Genomic DNA, 20949 nt, shown 5'->3' on the forward strand with positions numbered 1-20949 from the left:
TTTGTTTGATTTTTTAGTTAGTAGACATTGACCTATTCTATGCCAGGGTGACTGTTAAGGGTGAAGAAACCATGCATCTAAAAGTACAAGTACTTTGGAAATCTTCTCCCATAATCCCGCCGAGTATTGGGGTAACTAGTACACAGGCAGCCACAGCTGGTCATTCCCCCCATGTATGCCCAGCAGATTGTGGAATACAACCAGCTGCACGTTGTGGGTGAAAACACCTCCTTTGGGAGCTGCTAAGGGAGGTGATATTCTCAGTGATATCCCAGGAGGTATTCTAGGAAGAACCTGGGCTGAAACCGTGTTCACGTGTCGTTACTGAAAGTGAAAAATTTTGTACCTTATACTATACTCAGGTAAATTGGCTTACATTTTGCAATGTCCTATTACAAAAGGAGAAAATGACTAGGAACATTTAGTAGGACACTGGAAGGAAAAACTAAATATTTTAAAGATGTTAATTATTTCTAAAGTACAGTTGTAATTTTCTTACCCACCGTGTGTGTGTGTGTGTGTGTGTGTGCATTTAAATTTAAATATATATGTTTTAAAAATGTAGATATTGGGGTGCCTGGGTGGATCCATCAGTTAAGCAACCAACTCTTGATTTTGGCTCAGGTCGCGATCTCATAGTTGGTGAGATAGAACCCTGAGTTGGGCTCTGTGCTGACAGCATGGAGCCTGCTTGGGATTCTCTCTCTCCCTCTCTCTCTCTCTCAAAATAAATAAACAAACTTTAAAAAATAATAAATATATATACATTAAACCTGAATAACTCTTAAGTTTCTAAATCTAAGAAGAATGAGTAGTAATAGGAAGTAGAAATGTGAGAACTAGAAATAATGAAGTGATTTTTGCACTCCATAATTCTATAAGCAACAGTCAAGCAGCAGTCCTAGAAATTTATGTGCTTTGGGAAGAACTGCCACCTGCCAGTTGCCCTCTTAGTACACATATCTGCTCCACCATCTTCCAGATGGTAAAACTCAGTTCCAAAACTGAGTTCATCTCGCCCTATTTTCTGCTCCTGTCAATGACCCTAGGACATTGAGGGTCCTCAGTGAGCCCTTCATTCTCAGACTGTAACCTTCACATGTGTCCATATTGCCCACCCTTCACACTTTCTCAGCTTCTGAGACCTTTTCATCTTCTTCCTCCCTCAGGATCTCAATTCCCCGCAACCACTTTTGTGAACTTGCACTTCTTACTTTCATTGTGATGGACTTTTACCCACTGATGCTTTCCCTGCCACCACCCCCCCTCTCCCATGCAACCTTCTTAACTGGGCATGAGGGGTGTAAGAATTCTCTTTCTTTTGCGTGCTCCCTCTTCATAAAAACACTGAATTTCAACTACATTGTATAAGACTGGTCAGTTCCAAGCTCCTGGCCACGCTGGCCCTCCTGGAAGAATTGTGTGAGTATCTGTGTGTGTAAGAACACGCATGCGAGTGTGTGGGTGTGTTCCATATCTAGTTAGAGAAACCTTCCACTGGTTTCTCATTTCCTTCACCTCTTCTCCACTAAAGACTGTGTCCTCCAACCTACCCTAAACGTAATGAGGAGCTGGTCACAGTCCAGCTCTCCATTACTAATAACGGGGACCCCTGTATAACCTGTTTCAGACATTTCGCTCTCCATTCATCGTCTGCTGAACTTCCAGTAAACTTTCTCTGGCAGCTCACCTTCACAAATTCAATTGCATCATAACTTCTATTTTGCTTGTCACCCTATCAGCCCAGAAATCGCAAATACCCTTCATATTCGAAATTCCCTAAATTTCCAGGCTTAAAATCCATGGGCATCATTATAATCACTCCCATGTAAATCACGTAGGTTGGTTTATTCCTTCATTCCTCTACCACGTTCTTCTGAAGAAGCCACGAGTCTTTTAAGTGTAACTTTTTCCTTATTGTTGTCTGTGGCCTCACAGATGAGTATGATGAACTTAGTTAATATATATGGAAATATATATATATGGAAATATATATATATGGAAATATATATATGGAAATATATATATATATATGGAAATATATATATGGAAATATATATATGGAAATATATATATATGGAAATATATATATGGAAATATATATATATGGAAATATATATATGGAAATATATATATATGGAAATATATATATGGAAATATATATATATATGGAAATATATATGGAAATATATATATGGAAATATATATATATGGGGTGTGTATGTGTATATATATATATATATATATATATATATATATATATGGAACCATAATGATGCTCTCTGTTTTAATTTGTGGTCAGTAACTTCAAATGGGCACTTGATGTCCCCTGGCTATCCTGTGGTCTTTCCACAGCACTTCTTTCTCACACTACCAGGTGAGGATTTAAGGATTTCAGCTTTCCTTCAGACTCTCTACTCCTACCTTCAGATGGCATCATGTTTCCTGCTCCTCTAAAAATTTGAAGGCAGTTAAAATAAAAAAAACTTTGAGAAGCAAGTCACCACCTGCATCTGAGCCCACTTTTTCTACCTTCTCTCCTGGATAAATTTTTCTTGCATCCAGCTGACATCTGCATCTCTTCTTACGCATAGATCCACTTTCTCTTGTTTGAGAAAAACTCCTTTTTCTCTGGGTTTATCAATTCACCTCTCACTGAATTATTCAAACCAGTATACGAAATGTTGTTAGGACTTCTGTCTTTTTTAAAATAAAAATTGCATATTTTTAAGCATTATGTGATTTGATATACATATATACAGTGAAATGATTACTAGGGTCAAGCTAATTAACATATCCACCTTCTCATAGAGATATTATTTTGGAGAGTGGCATAGGAGCTCCTGGAATCTAATCTCTTAGCAGATTTCCAGTATCCAATGCAGTGTCATTAAATATGGTGACCCTGTGTACATTAGATCTCCAGACATCAACTCTTCTGATTCCTTCATATCCCTCCTATGTTTGATTCCTTCTGATTCCTTCATATCCGTCCTACAGTTTATTTGACTATGCCCTCACGGTGTACCCAGAATCTGAACGCATCTCTATCAACACTGCCCACACCCAGTACAAGTCGCCAGCAGCTTTTGCTGGAACATTCTAAGACCTTTCTAAAGAGTATTCCTTTTTTTAGTACCTGTTTTCCCTCTCTATTTCTTCAAGATAGCATTAAAAGTGATCATTTTAACGTTTATTTATTTTTGAGATAGAGAGAGACAGAGCATGAACGGGGGAGGGACAGAGAGAGAGGGAGACACAGAATCGGAAACAGGCTCCAGGCTCTGAGCCATCAGTCCAGAGCCCGACGCGGGGCTCGAACTCACAGACCGTGAGATCGTGACCTGAGCTGAAGTCGGACGCTTAACCGACTGAGCCACCCAGGCGCCCCTAAAAGTGATCATTTTAAAACATACACCAAATCATGTTGTCTCGGTTCAAAATACTCCTAAATTCACTCATAAAAGATTGAAGCCAAAGCTATTGATATGACTACATTATCTTCCATGTCTGAGTGTACTATGATACTTTTCCTCTTTTAGCTCACCTTGGCAAAGTAATCTCCTTACTTACTCGGCTGTTTATGCCACACGCAAGACATTTCTTGAACTCAATGTCTGGGCCATCTTCCTTCTGCCTGGAAAGCTCTTTAACATCATTCAACTCCATACACCCGTCACCTTCTCAGGAAGGACTGCTGAAAATTTTCAGTACTGCCCAGCTTACTAATTCCCCATTCTGATTTTGTTGTTGTCAGCTCCTCACGCTGATCCATCATAAATGTTCTTTCATTTCTTACGGCTAATATGTAATTCCCGTTAAGAGATAAGCTCGATGAGGGCAGAAAAGTTGTCTGTTTTCTTCACTTCTCTACTCCAGCCCTTATTGAAGTACCTGCTACATACATATTTGCTTGTTTACCGAATTGATTAAAATTACATGGAAAACGCTCACTTGACTGTTCTCTCATTTTAACACTTTAAGCAAAGCCGCATGACTGAATTTGCTATCCACTTGATCCCCTCTCCAAAATGGATTGCCTCCACCTCAGATTCCATACCTGTCAGTTTGGGGAGCTCTACGGACATTGTGAGACCAAGCGCTTACCTGAAACATTGCCTACGTGGTTTCCCCAGTCCACCCCGCACATAAGAGCTCATGAGCTGTCCGCGTAGCTCGTAAACCGTATTCAATTATATTTGTGTTTGATAGTGCGTGGAGACTACCATGAAGAATATTAGATTATGTGTTATTGTTTTTGACCTTTCACAACCTTCGATTCTATGAATGAAAATTGCTTACACGCTAAGCTCAACGAGCTACATACAGACTTCCACAAACTTTGTCAAGGACCCTAAAAAACTAAAATTGTCAGAGGAAAATACTGTCACATACATTTTGGAACCTCCAGGGGGCAGTGTTTTGTCCCGACTTACTTCCTCTGGCCCCCCTGTTAATGGCTTTTGGATGTGGTACCTGCGCCGCACTTTCTCTTTCCAACCCCACGGAAAAGACTCAGGTGCCAACATTATGATTACAGACATGCACATGAAAGTTACAGACATGTAAGTTTCAACTAGCTGTGGCGTGAGTAGAATGGCTGGCCAGTCTGAGCAACCATGACCCAATCAAGAGCAATTATTGAAGATCGACCATTCTGAAGATTGGAAGTAGTTTTAGATCCTGGTGACTTTAAACTGACTTACAAACTATACGACTCTAAAGCATTACACTGTAAACTTTTTTTTTTTTTTTTTGCTCAAGTTTTTTTTTTGAAGGATCCAGCAGGAAGTTGCACTGTCCAAGGCTAAGTAAGCAATCTCCGGTTTATTTTGCATGAGACCTTACTATTTACTTTGGATGGCACAGATGTCTGCGTCCCCTTTCTTGGGATTAGGTTAACATAAATTTACTGAACAGATGCAAAACAACCAAATTCTGCTACATACATATGCAATAGTAAGTAATAACTATGTAATAAATAAAACACATATTCGCCAATTTCAAGTTTGTAAAGCGCATTCACAAACAGTAATCACTTATTTCTCATATACAATTTTTTAAAGTTTTTTAAACATTCATTTTTGACACTTGGAGAGAGACAGAGCATGAGTGGGGGAGGGGTAGAGAGAGAGGGAGACAGAATCGGAAGCAGGCTCCAGGCTCTGAGCTGTCAGCACAGAGCCGGATGTGGGGCTCGGACCCACAGACCTGAGCTGAAGTAGTATGCCTAATGACTGAGCCACCCAGGCGCCCCTCAAACCATACAGTTTGTAAAGAGGTGACTCTGCTGAAGGTTAGAGATGAAAGAAGGGGAGACAGGAAGAACTTTTTTCCATGTTATAGAGGTAGTCAATGACAATTCTTGTTTATTTAAAATCTGCTTACTTTTGTGAATTAATTCTAAAATTATTTTTGGCAGACAAAAGGACCATGTTTTACTTGCATTCGAATACTAGAAAATAAATCAAAGGACACCTAATTTATGTAGAATATTGCCAAGGTGATCCGGCAGAAAAGCTTTTTGCAGATCTATTTTGATATTGCCCATTTCCGTTATGTAATTCTGTTTCACATTCTCCTTTCCACAACAGTTGTTTCAGGGGAAAACAGTAGAAAATACATTTCTTTTTTGAAGTTTATGAACTCAGTCATTTTACACTGATTTAGAAAGTCTGTTTTTGAACTAACATGTTAAATTGTTCTGAATCTTTTATTGAAACATCATAGCATAAAAACCTTTGTTCATTTGCAATCTGTGTTGCTTTATTAATTGTGGATTTATTATAAAATGTCTCACTAATGGGGCATCTAGGTGATTAAGCGTCCGACTCTTGATTTGGGCTCAGGTCATGATCTCATGGTTCGTGGTAACAAACCCAGCACTGGGCTCTGTGCTGAGAGTAGAACTGCCTAAGATTCTCTCTCTCTGTCTCTCTCTGTCTCTGTCTCTCTCTCTGTCTCTCTCTGTCTCTCTGTCTCTCTCTCTCTCTCTCTCTCTCTGTCCTTCCCTCTTCCCCTCCCACCCTCCCTCTCCCTCTCCCTCTCCCTCTCTCTCTCTCCTCTCTCTGCCCCTCTCGCCTACTCATGGGCTTTCTCTGTCTCTCTGAAAAATAATAAATAAATTAAAAATAAAGTGTCTCACTAACACTTAGGGGACTTTAATTCTCAACTTGTTTATAAGACACATGCACTAATTACATTCTGGGGGAGTTTATATATATGTGTCATCACTCCTGTTTTCTAGTTTAAAACATCTCTGAATTACCTCCTCACCTCTTTGGGAGGTATAGGCATGTAAAATTCTGAACTTTTTAATTAATGTATTAATACATGTAACAAAAGGCAAAATTCACAGTTTTTATCAAGGTAAGTTGTTTAATAACAAATATTAAATAAGGCAAGAAAACTATATTGTTGACAAATGCAAGTCACAATAATTGAAAACAGTTAGTATGCATCTTTTATGTGAAAATACGTGATAAAGCTCTGAGTGCCTAATTTATTTCCCCAAGATCCAGTATTCATACCACAGAAAACACTCATGTGGTGGGAATCTTAAATGGTGGCCAGAATCTATCTGAACACTGATCTGAAAAAATCAAAAGAAATTAATCCTTTCTGTTACATACCTGTAAATTGTGGGATTAGCTACTCGTCCATAGGAAGATAATTTGAATTATTTTACCAAGATGCTACATTTCCTATATTTATCAACTTGTTTTTATATCTTGCAGTAACATGCAAATTATTTACAGGTAATTTGACTTTTCTATCACCAAAAATTGCTATACTTTCATTTATTTATATACAATGGGTTTATATTTTGGCTCCCTGGATAGTATTTTCCTTTGCTATACATTAGAAACTGATAGAAAAGTTTCATATGAAATGCATGTTATTCAGACTGAGAAAATTGGCCATTCTAAAATCGTATAAGCATTAAAACTTCTTTTGAAACTTTAAAACAGATTAATTTCTATTTTAAAATTTTCTCACTTTTTTCAGATTTACCAATTACATATAGCTTTGTTTTTTATTTCAAGTTATTTTTTTTTAATTTGTAAGTGTTTATTTATTTTTGTGAGACAGAGAGAGAGACAGAGACAGAGCACGAGTGGGGGAGGGACAGAGAGAGAGGGAGATACAGAATCCAAAGCAGGTTTGGTCACACCTGCGGTAACATGGGCCTTTACAAACTGTTTTTGGGGCATTGATCTTCTTTGGATTTCACAAAGCATATTATACTTCTATCACTAAGTTCATGCAGATACTCAGATAATTTAAATATTTTATAGTTTTAGAGAAACCCATTGGTATTAAACTGCTAATTTACCTTTTCTTATCCATTTTTGATAAGAAAAAAATCTCTTTTTTTATATAAATTTGTGTATCACAAGTAGTTGAATTTTTTCCAATATTCTATTAGCCCTAGCTTTAAATCTCATTTTTCAGCCTATAAAATTGAAATCGACTTTTGAAATAATAGGAATCATTCAAATTTTATAATGTTTACAGGCTACTAACATGAAACACATTAAATCAGAGGTTACAAATGGCTTATAAATTTGAATGAGATTTCCCTTATTCCATACGAGACTAAGTGCTGTGCATCGCTATGTAGTTTAAGTAATATTTTCTTATATTGAGCAGTGTTTTGAAATGCTTTCTTTTCATTTGGAAATCATACCCCTTACCTTATTCAACAAAGAGGAGAATATAAACTGCAGCTAAAAGAGACCTGTTTATTAATGGAGAAACTGGAAGTAAAGGAGTGTATCATTTAACAAATATCTTCCATGTAGTAAGCACTGTGAGATATTAATTTACGGGTCTAATTGCTATTTGATTATGATGTTACTCCTACTATTACAAGTTGAGATAGAGTAGACCAATCACAACTATAAAAGTATCAAACACTGCAGTAGCTTCTTTTAATTTAGTTATATATAATAAGGAAACCAATTATTTTCATAAAAGGTGAAATCTTCTTTTTATGGTAGAAAATCCAATATTCAATAGTTTATATATTCATATATTAAAAGGTTGATTTATTAGCTATTCACTAAGTTAACGTAGTTGATTATGAACAATGAAAGAATATTTCACATTACTGCGTTATGTTTATTTCTAAAATAAAATTCCCTGTTAATATGATATATTTCTCCTTTAGTTGATTTTCCTCCTTTTATTTCCTTAAAATAATAGCACAAGTTAGCATTTGACCTTTCATAGGAACTATTAAAATATCCTAACAATTTTTCGGGATACTAATTGTTCAGTGGTTCTTGAAAAAGAGTTTTTCTTCTTTTCATTTAAAATTTATTTGTCCCCACGGTCAGACTCTGTAAACTTTCTTACAAGGAAATCCACAAAATGTCATCTGAATTTGCTTGTTAAACACTCTTATATTCATTTAACATCTCTAAAAATGTGTCTCTTCTATATTCCATACATCCTAGTGCAAATTGGACGGGTGCTGTCATTCAAGAACAGCGACAGCACACCCAATTATGGTAGATTATTCACAAGTCAACAAGAGGGCGACTTATAATTCACATTAAAAATATCAGACAATACATGTGAAATTGTCGTCTAATTATTAAATGAATAGATCTATCAGCAAGCAATTTCATTGCTACATGGTAAGAAAGCTCACCATGAATGATTCAGCACAAAGTACTCTCAGATGTAAATCAGAAAAGAATCAATGCATTTTATTTACTATGTAATTAGAAGAATCCTTGAACTTCCATCAGCTGATTTGTAGAAATAAAGTTATTCACTTTGTTAAATAACAGAATCTGAAAAAAATTTTCAAAATAATTTAAAAGGAAAAATGCTCTTATGATGATAATGATATGAATAATCACAAAATCAAATTATCAGATTATAAATACATTACCTTTCTATGGATTGAAATCTGTTTTAGGTTTGGAAATATGGTATAAAATACTACAGTTGGAATTACAGTATATAACTTTAGGGATACATTTCAGAATAACTAGAAAAATATTTAAAACAATCCTAGAATATAAAATATATTCTATAAAAATTCAAGATATTTTATTCTAATGTAAACTATATCAAAAAAATTTTTTGACTAAGCTTTCATTTTCTCCGAAATTTCTACAAGCAAGGCTCTCAACATTCTTTCTACCATATTATGCAGTTAAAAATCATTCTTTACTCATCTGCCTGAAAGTACCCTTCAGGAATTATGCCAAGCAAGTTTTTGATTAAATATTAAATGTAAATGATTTTGTTTGTCATAAGAGCCACATCAGTAAGGGCTTTGCGGACTTTAATGATTACTTGCTACTGAAAAGATGCTTAGTGTTACCAAGAGTTCAATGAAAACTGTATCTCTGTCCATGATTACTACAGTACTTCAAAAACATATCCTAATGCAAGCCTTCTAAATCACATCCTGCTCATTATATCTCCATAGTTAAGGAGGTTAATGTTCTTAAAGATGATTCCGGATAGGAATTTTGTCTTCACCTTGATTCTCAGTGTCACTTTTATCGCATCTGTCATGGAAGGCGCTCGCCATCTCTTTCTTATATCAACTTGAATTTGAACGTAAATGTCTTCTCATGATCTCCCACAGGTGATTAACAACAATGAGCAAACGACAGTGTCAGCTAAAACTGAATATTAGATCTCACCACCCCTCGACACCTTGGAGGCTCTCCAAAGTATAATTACTGTCTTGGAGCCACAGCAAAAATATTCCTGCCACTTAGTTTTGCGTCGCAGCTCATCTCTTTCCATGATTCACCTCTAAACTCAAGTTCAGGATTGCCTCTTTCTGTGCACTGACTTATTAATAGCTCTGTCAAAAGAAGGGCCACCTGTGGGTCCAAGGCTCCCTCCTGCATGATCACTAATAGTTCTCTTTCATTCTTGATAGCTAGTGATCTTGTCTGCTGCTTTTCTTGGGGAACAAAAACCCAAGTGTGGTGTCCGCATTAAGATGTGACTTCAAAGATGGAATTTAGGTCCCTGCTCAGTGTGTCCGTTGTCTTTTATTTGTTCCTGGACTCGCTGTACAACCTTCTCTCTGTCTTTTGAGGGACACCGTGTCCCTGTGGTCACATTGGAGAATTGTTTTTGTCTACAGAGGGTCACATGGAGGTGTAAGAAGTGAGTTTACCGTCACCATCACCGCCTCATACAGATAATGTACATTTACATTGCACATTTACACATCTGTGTGTGTGCACATTTGTATAGAGTTATAATCACAGTTACATAATTTGTATGGTGTTGCAGTAGGGTAGGTGTAATTGGGGAAAGAAGACTTGAGAGTCACTTGTAACAATTTCCATGCTTATAACGTTTTGTTAAAGCTACACCCAGCACGTTAACCTTAAACTGATCCATGTTTCAGGTGTTTGGTGAGTGGCTTTTAAACTAGTTTCTTTTTCTGCATTTCAAAGGGCCTCTGATTAATGGAAGTTAGCCTAGGGTCTTGATCGGAATACACTTTGGATAGGGATTTATTAGTGATCATAATCCTTAAAGTGATGATAAGAGGGAAATGAGCATGAATAAACTAGAAGTGGACTTTTCTATTAACCTACTGATTAGAAATAATAAGTGCATAAGAGAACAGTTTAATTTTCTCTGTTAGGTGTTACTGCATGTTGATTTTAGCCTGTACAATTTTGCCCTATTATTATTTTTAGATTTGACATAAAATAGAAGTCAACCGTTTGAAATATACAATCAGACAAGGCTGCCATCAGAAGACAATAATTCGGTCACTTATGAAGTCCCCTGCGCACCTGGGCAGCCAGTCACCTGTCCCACCCTAGCGCCATCTCTGGTGCTTTCTGTCACCATCATTTCATATTTTCGAGAATTCTACTTTTTCTAGAATTTATTTTTGTTGTGAAGCTATTGACTTATTGATGGTATTAGTTGCCTTTTTAATTCTCTTTTTATTTTTGGCTACCTTAAGTAATGCTGCAAAAATATTTGAGTATGTGACTTTATGTGAACATATACATTTTTTATTATTCAGTAATTATCTAGGAGTAAAACCGCTGGGTCTTATGGGAATCGTATCTTTATAAAAATGGGCACAAAGATTTTTAAAGTAATTATACTATTTTGCATTCCCATGTGCAACTTTTGAGACTTTTAGTCATCCAGTATCCACACGAACACTCGATTTGCCAGTCTTCAATGTTGACTATTCTCGACTACGTGAATATTTATGTCACATTGTGATTTAATGTGCATTTGCCTTATGACTAAAGAAGTAAGATACATTTCATGGGCTTATTACACTCATACATGGTTTTGATGACGTGTCTCTTAAATGTTTTGCCCACTTTTTGAAAATTGGGGATCAGTCTTTGTTAAGCCAGGAAAATTCCATTCTAGTAAGATAGGATTCAACATCTTAACCACATCCTAGAACTTTAAAGTTCTACTAAATTACATACGGGGCATGTTCATAGGTTTTGAAATTTTGCTTGTTTGAAACCACAGCGGTGGATTGACATGAGCTCTGCAGTGGCCAGTGACTGATTAGTGCCCACTGAGTCTCTCCAAAGAGCCAGAAGAACATCAAGTTACAGAGAAGAAAGTAGTAGCAGGGTAATATTGTGTGTTTAGCTTCGACTTCACAGCTCCTCTCCCCGGTGCCATTTGCTGTATTTATCTTTCTTCCTGTTTTTAATATATAAAATGTGACTTAACATTGCTTTAACAATAAACTGAGTTCACAGAGTTTCCTACCCTTTCTTTCTTAGACTATCCAAAGATCAACTCATCCTCGGAACATACCCCCTTTCCCGAAGTCACTACTCAAATCCAGACAGACATTGCTTTCCTTTAGTTGCTCTAATAGCTTTAATACCCCCTATTTTAACACTTCCTCGCCAGTGGGAGCCAGGCTTTGGTTCCCATTGGGACTGTCAGTAGGGTTCTGCCTACATGTTTTTCTGCAGGCATTAGTCCTTAATATGTCCCAGTTCCCTGAAGTTGTTGGAAATGAATGACACACAACTAATTTTGATATGGATGCAGTTAAAAAAATATTTTATTTGTTTGTTTGTTTGTTTGTTTATCGTTTATTTATTTTCCCGAGAAGTCAGTAACATATCCAGAATACAAAACATTTTGGTTTTCTTTTCATATTAACAAAAGAATAGAACTTCACTGAGAAACACGTTATGGATTCTTAACACTTATTCCATTGTTTTTTCACAGCCAGATTTTGATAAGGTCTGTATTAGAGCACTCACAGAGTGAATTCTCAGGTGAAAATGTGCAGTCCGGATATGTTTGAGATGCTGGTTGAGGTGATCTAAATCCTTTAAACAACCTATTATTTGTTATAGTCCAAATACTTAAATTCATGAAAAATATTAACATGTAGCTATGTTCTCTGCCTCCAGGAATTAGTGTACAGACTTTGCCAAATTAATGTATGGGTATTACTAAACTCTCTCCTGATATATAAAACCGTTGTGGTCTTCTTACTCTGCCTGGGCTAATTTAGGTTGATAAACTCTCAACGAGGAGACACATACTGTTTTGTCACAATTTTCAAATAATCTGTTTCTCAGTTATTAGTCAGATGTGATAATAACTATTTTTATTATAAAATTAACTTTGCAACTATGATGCCTTCATATTTACCTTTAGAAATGTAGGGAGACTTTTTTTCCAGACTTTGTGGAAAATGGCTGCTATTTTGACACACAGTGAAACTCCACGGATAGAGGATTTGGCTTGCTGCGTGTGTTTGGATTGTCCATGTCAGATGATCCTGTGCCCTGACTTGGACAAGAACAGAGAAAGGAAGGAGGGAAAACAATGCTAGAGAAATCATGTCAGGGGGTTGAACAACCTCTTATGTTCAGTGTGTAAAATTATGTTCAACTTTACACGCATTTACCTAACAATTATGCTGAGATTGGGCTCATTGGTCTTACTGGTATGAGAAAATTGAAGCTCATCAAGGGTAAATTTCTTACCAGCTTGCTGAAGTGACAAAAAGCCAATATTAACAATTTTATAAATACGTACACTACCAAAATTTATACTGCTTTTGTTTTATTTGTTCTAAATGTTTCAATGTTTATTTATTTTTCAAGAGAGAGGTTGACAGAGTGTGAGCAGGGGAGGGGCAGAGAGAGAGGGAGACACAGAATCCCAAGCAGGCTCCAGGCTCCGAGCTGTCAGCACAGGGCCCGACGCGAGGCTCGAACCCACAAACTGTGAGATCATGACCTGAGCGGAACTCAGACGATCAACCGACTGAGCCACCCAGGTGTCCCTGTTTTATTTTTTTTAAGGTTATTTACTTATTTTGAGAAAGAGAAAGAAAGAAAGCACAAGCAGGGGAGGAGCAGAGAGAGGGGAGAGAATGAGAGTTCCAAGCAGGCTTCGCACTGGCTGTGTGATTTGGGGCTCGAACTCACGAACCATCTTAACTTAACCGTCTTTTAACTTAAGATGATATTACCAACCTGCAAGATTTTTTTAAAGTTAAAGCACTATGCTTATCTTTCAACAATAGTTTATTAACTCAGATACTGTAAATTAATTATATCATGTGGATTAAAACATTATGGGGGGGTTATCTTTGAAGATACTGTATTGTGTCCCACAGAGTATCCCCAAGTGAGAAATTGCAATTTTGTAGAGGGTGTGACATGCTAAAATTGCAATTCGTTCAACTGTTTGTTTTGCTTCTCCCTTACTTAACATATTATACAATTCATTGAACTTAATATTCAAATCATCCCCAACAGGCTGTTAACTAAGACCACAGGCTTTGCAATTTAAGGATCAGTAGTGTGTTTTAGTCCTTAAGAAATTACAATAATGTATAATTAGATTCATTTCCACTACCAAATAAATTATACAAATCCAAGCCTGGGTAGATACAAAAAAAAAAGTATCTAAGTATATATGATTTAAAGCCTAATTAGTCTAAATAAGTGGCCATAAACTAGATCATTAATAGAAAATGAGGAAGCAAACAACTGGCCAAACACAAAATTAGTATGGCCATTAATAGGCTACATTTTTGTCTCTTGACATTCCGTGTTTGGTGTCACATCTTGTTTTTCAGTGCCACCATACACCTATGGCACTAATCCATTTAGATCTTATAGTGAAGTAGCTGCCATTTAACGTAAATTCTGAGACCCCTTGCCTGTGGCAGAATTCAGGTCTTTGTGGTTGTAGGACTGGGGCCCTTGGCTCCTAAAGACCTCAGACCATCTGTGTCACAGCTTGAACTTTTGTTTCCATCAGATGGGAAGGAGAATGTCTCTTTTAGGGTCTGGTTCCTCTCTAAAGGTGTCACTTGATTAAGTCAGGCCAACTCATGTTACTTTCCCTTTGTTGAACTCAAGACCAGCAGATGAATTGGCTCCAACTGATCTGGAGCACTTACTACATCTAAACGAACCCCTTTACCTCTGCCACAGAGCTAACCCTGATTACAGCAGAGTTTCACCTGTGTAAGAGTATACAGCGAGCAGTGCAACTCTTGAGGGTCGTCTTAGAACTCTACCTACCACAACTCCTTACAATAACACACCTCTGATTTTATTTATTTGATTTTTTTTTTTGAGAGAGAGAGAGCACGTGCATATGCACTTGCAAGCAGGGATGGGGCAGAGGGTGAGGAAAAGAATCTGAAGCAGGCTCCATGCTCAGCGCAGAGGCCAACGTGGGACTCAGTCTCTCGACCTTGAGATCATGACCTGAGCTGAAATCAAGAGTCGGACGCTTAACCGACTGAGCCACCCAGGAGCCCCAAGATACCCGGTATTTTAAATACTAAAGGAATTCTACCCCTTTGGCTACCAAATAATCCTGGCAATACTAACCATGACTACGTCCGTCAGAATAGGCCAGGTTATGCCACATTAAGAAAGGAAAAAAAAAAAGAAAGAAATCTCAAAGTCCAGTGGATGAACAAAACAGACTAATTTATCCCCTATATGTGCCCTGCTCCTCATACTAATTCACGGACCCAGAATGACAGAGATTTTACCATTTTGCAACTACATTACGTACCTCCTTCTCTTATAGCCCTCGTAATTTTTATTCATTTTACCTCTTTGATATCTGTCCATTGCATGTCCTTCCCCATGTACTAGAATCACCCCCAAACTATTTTCGCCTCTTTTCTTCTTACAGTCTATTCTCAATTTAGTAGATAGAATGAGTCTTTTAAACAATATGGCATATCATGTCGCTCCTCTATTTAAAACTCTATAAATGCTTCCCATTTCACAAGAGGAAGGGTCAACATTCTGGAGCTTCCACTTGTGCAATAGCAGTGTGAGGAGGCAAAAGAACACTCCATGCAGCCTTTGTGAACTTAAAATATCCCAAAAGTCCATTAGAATGAGAGTCAATGAATATGTTCTCCTACACTCAAAGGACAGAGTAGCATTCACTATTGAAAATGAATGAACTAGAAACACACAGCGTCAATTATAGACACATAATATTTTTTTTCAGAAGACATCTTTGTTCATAGAGCATGACTGAGTTCTAGGATAAAAAATATCCATATCGACTACAAAGGCTGATGTACATATTATGGATACAAAACACATTCCAGTGAACATATAATGCCATATTTGTCAGGTATTGTATCTCGTATACAAATATTAAAATACATGTTGGAGACATCATGAACCATAAGTGCCTGCCACATGTTTCCCTGTGTATGTTGGCCAAACCCAAATAATCCATCCAGGAATGTATATTAAGGTGAGACATTCAATGGATAGACACTAATGAATACATTGCAGGTTTCACATCATTATTTTTTAAACATGTTTACTTATTTTTGAGATAAAGAGAGAGAAAGAGCATGAGCAAGGGAGGGGCAGAGAGAGGGGGACAGAAGATCAGAAGCAGGCTCCGCGCTGACAGCAGCAAGCACAATGTGGGGCTCGAACTCACAAACCATGAGATCATGACCTGAACTGAAGTTGGGCGCTCAACCAGCTGAGCCACCCAGGCACCCCTCATTATTTTTTTTAATGTAGTATTTGAGTAAAGCTTTCAAAATTATCTGAACAGGAAACCTAGTCTGTCTTTTTTTATTATTATTACTTTTAATCTTTTTTCCATAGTTACTGACTCTTGAAGTACATGTTATTCCACGGAGTGAAAAGGGTTACAGTTAATGAAGAAAGTGAATGAAAATCCACAGTCATTTTCATGGAAGAAAATTGAAAAACATACTTCCAGCTGTTCTATATCTTTCTCTCTCTCTCTTCGCTGGCAGTCACCGTTTATTGTCATCATATAATGCTGTTTGGGGGCAGTGGTGAGGACTTAAAAGGACATTGTCCTCCATGAATAATAGTTGCCTTTCTTGTGTATGTATATTAATCAGAACTGTAGTCAACTCACTTTTTCCCTTCTCAAAGTAGCATTTGCACGTGGATAGCAATGCATCACTTCCAACATGAATGGAGAAAAGATGAAAAATTAGATGAGGCACAGGAATGTAAAAAAGCGAGATAAAGATAGAGAAGCAGAAGAAATACAAGACAAACGACAGAAGGCTAAGGAAGAGAAACCAAGAGATGACGCTACAGAATGGCACGGAAAACCTGGCGAATCGATGTAAAGTCGTGACTCATTTCCGGCAGGGTTTTGGCAAGAGTACATGGTAGGCTTGTGAGGCATAGGAGGGGCCAATTTTCTGTATAGTGTTCCTAAAGTCCTGCCATGCGTCTCGTTCAGCCTGTTTCCAAAGAGAGGGCGTGCTATTGACATTCTTCCAGAAGCAGTTGTAAAGTAGTAGTTGCTCTCTCATAATAGAACACGTACAAAAATATTTAGGGGTGTATTTGGAAATCATAAATTACCATATAAATTGCCTCAGACTTTCAAATGCATTCCCACAGTTTTCTATCACTTATACGTCAGTGAAAGAGAATTCAAAATAATAATAGACTTAAAAAGGTAGGATCGTTTTTGAAAAACAATCTTAATAAAAATTGCATTTACTTAGAAGCGTTCAGAATGTCAACAAAACAGCTGCAACTTTTTTTTTTTTTTGCAATTACAGAACGGTGTTCAGTTAAAAGAACAGCAATGATTTTGCATAAGCTGCATCAGAGGTGACTGAAGGTGACAAATTACCATCCCCGTATAGAACCCATGTGCGCTGTGCAACAACTAGAACCTGCTTTAAGTTCCCAGGCCAATATATAACCCCCATACTGTACCGGGCAGAGGGAGCAGCTATGGAAAGTACCACCAGACCAGGGCTACCCAGAGACACACAGGGTAGAGTGTTAACAAAAGAAGCTACCGGAGAGTTTAAAAGCAAATCTTACACAGCCTTACGTTATTAACTTTTCTTTTAAAGGAGTGAGTTGTGTACAGGGTGGTTAAATGTTTTATGGATCAAAAACTGTGCTAAAGCCAGATTGTTCATCATCACTTTCTTCATCTTCCTCCTCCTCCTCCTCCTCTTCATCTTCCTCTTCTTCATTTCTTCCTTCTTCTTCTTGTTTCTTTCAGACTTGATGACCTCTTTTTTTTTTTTTTTTTTTTTTTTTTTTTTGTAATTTTTGGCCACCTCAGGCTTTCCTTTAGATTGGTAGGCATGTTCTCCTTTGAATTTTGGGCAATGCTCAGAAAAAAATGAGAAAAAGGCCAATGGAGGCCTCTTGGGTGCCCCGGGGTCCTTGAACTCCTTTTTTGTTTCCCCTTTAGGGGGATTATCAGTATTCTCTTTCATAGTGGGCCTTGTCCACCTTTGCCACATCTTCAAATATTCCTTTCTCTTTAGCAGACATGGGCTTCTAGCTCTCTGAACACTTCTTAACTGACTCGGAGAAGGTGACTGAAGCACCTGGCTGCTTCCTCTTGTGCTTCGCTCTGCAAGTTTGCACAAAGAATGCATATGATGACATTTTGCTTACCAGCTTCTTAGGATCGCCTTAGTCCATGTTGAATGACTTTCCCCCGCAAGGCACAGGTCGCCCAGTCTTCAACTGGCTCTCACTTGCCCTGGCACTGTGTCTGTGGAGCTCATTGTACTGCTATGGCTCAGAATTGTTTAAAAGAAACACCTCTCTTTACTTATTACCCATAGAATCTTAGGGCTACTTCCAAAGAATCCATGTTTATATATAAAGTAATTCCAGACTCCCACAAACACATGGCCCTATTTAGTTTTGCTCTGCATATTGCTTATACTAGCTTCTGACATAATTAACTCAGATTTGTTTTCAACGGGTCAAGTCTTTTTTTTTTTTTTTTTTTTTGCCATATCCTTTGCATTGTTCCAGTGAATGTCAAATTCTGTCTCCTTAACTAACCCAAAATGATACTGCTTTTGCTTCACCAATCACGACAAATGTCGTGATCCCTAAGCTTTACTTTTCCACATTCTCAGCCTTGCCATTCTTGCAGTTCAGGGGTGTGTGGGTGACCCTACTGTTCATGCTCTGTATCAAAGCCACTATTTTACAACAGTTTTACTGCAAAAATGTGCATTAATCTGGACTTTCCTAAAGTTTAACCATAAAACATTTTAGATCATTTTATGAACGTGTAAAATGTTTATGAACAATTTTTTTTTTCTGGCTTTTAGCTATTAACACAGATGCCATGGATATTTGTATGCAATATTTGTGTGCAATCATTTTGGAAATAATTTTTTCATGTTTGTAGTACATAGGAGTAGAAGGAGTGAAATGTTAGAGAGATGTATATGTGTGTATATATATATATATATATATATATATATATATACACTTTATTATATATATGTAACATATATATATTATATATAACATTATTAACAACTGCTACACAGTTTTCTAAACATGGCATACCATTTTAACTCCTACAATCAATGTCTGAGAATTCCAGTTGCTTTTTTGTCTCCAGCACTTACAACCTTAACCATGTGATGGGAGCACAATAATCTCCTTACAGTTGTCGTTTATATCTCCTTGATGAGTAATAGTCTTGAATGTATTTTCATGTACATACCCCTTGGATAGTCTCATTTCTGAAGTGACCATTCAATCTCTGGCTCCTTGCCCCCACCCCCCACATTAGGTTGTTTGCATCCTATGTACTGATTTGTTAATGCTCTTTATATGTTCTGGACACAGGTCCTAATTCACAGTGCCTTAGTTGAACAGCATAAATTATTATAAAATCCCACCTTCTCTTTGTTATCTGTGACTTCTGTGTATTGTTTAAGAAATATTTGACTACTTTAAGGTGTTTAAAAATATTCTACTGTATTTTTCTCTACAAGTTATAGAGTTTTAGTTTTTATATTTTGGTCTGTGCTCCTTCTCCAGTTGATTTTTTTCCTTTATGCCATAAATAAAGGTTCTTTTTTTTTCCATAAGATATAATTTTTTTTTCTATATCTTAAAGTGATATTCAATTTCCAATTGTAATGCATGGACCCTTTTTCTGAAAATCAAGTAACAGTATATGTTTAGGTCTATTTCTGTATGTTTTGACATTTTATATTATACTTCTTTCAACCTTACTCATCCATTTCAAAAATGCTTCTACTATTGTATGTATTGTATGTATATTACATTCCCAAATGCATTTTAGAATAATTTTGTCAAATTTTATGTATAAATCTACTGGTATTTTATAAGAATAGTATGGAACCTATAGTACAAATTGATAAGGGGCATCCTAATGCTCTCAAGACAACCAATCCATGAACATAGTCTATCTCTTCATTTTTAGGTCCTTAATTCCTATTAACAAAGTTTCACTTGCCTTTTTAAATAATTTTTTAATGTTTACTTATTTTTGAGAGAGAGATCATGAGTGGGGTAGGGCAGAGATAGAGGGAAACACAGAATCTGAAGTAGGTTCCAGGCTCTGAGCTGTTTGCACTGAGTCCAACATGGGGCTCAAACCCACAAACTGTGAAATCATGACCTGAGCCAAAGTCAGACACAACCAACCGAGCCACCCAGGTGCCCATGTTTCACTTGCTTTTTAAAAATTTATTTAGCTAATTTTTAAGACAAATCACTAAAGATTAAGTGTGATATAGTTTGAATGGATAGATCTTCTTGAATCTGTAGACACAAAGGGAGCTTGTACACAATCATGGGTTCTTTTCTACAGTAGCGGAGATGCATTTCCAGGAAAGGTTGGAAAAAGGGCAGGAGACTGAAGGGTTAGAAGCCTGCAGGAGGGTATCAGCCACTGCTCAAAGAAGAGCATAAAGCCCCTTTCCGGATCTTCTTCCTGTGGGAGGGCTTAAACAACTTGGGAAGGGGAAGAGGAAGTAAAATGCTAATTAAAACCAGAACTAGACACTACTTTACACACAATAAATACGTAAATTAAAAATCTGATGATAAAAATGCTATAAAGTATGAAGGGTAACTGAACTCTTAAAAGAAGCTGTTAGGAACACAAAAGGATCTAGCCAATTTGAAAAGCAGTTTGGAAATTTCTTAGAACTCTAAGTATATACTTGCCATGTGACCCAGCAATTCCACTTCCAGATATTTAACCATGGGAGATTAAAGCATATGTTCACACACACAAAAATCATAGCTTTATGTTTTAGCTCTCCATACATAATCTCCCACAAAAAGAAACAAGCCAAATATCCTTCCATTTGTATTATTAACTAACTGGGATCCATCTGTACAGTGGAATAATACTTACTAATAAAAAGATCAAGCCACTGATACAACATAAATACTACATGCAATATGCTGAGAAAAAGCACTAGAATAAAATGATCAGAGACTGTTTGATTCATTTATATTAGGTTTTGAAAAGACAAAAAAGGAAGGACAGAAAATAGATCAATGTTTTTTAGGATCTGGGCACAGAGAGGCGATGATTATAAAAGGTCATGAGGAAACTTGATTATGAAAATATCTATGTATTGACTGTATTGGTGCTTACAATACTGTATGAGTT

Source organism: Felis catus, chromosome D3, assembly GCF_018350175.1.
Source record: "Felis catus isolate Fca126 chromosome D3, F.catus_Fca126_mat1.0, whole genome shotgun sequence".
NCBI lineage: Eukaryota > Metazoa > Chordata > Mammalia > Carnivora > Felidae > Felis > Felis catus.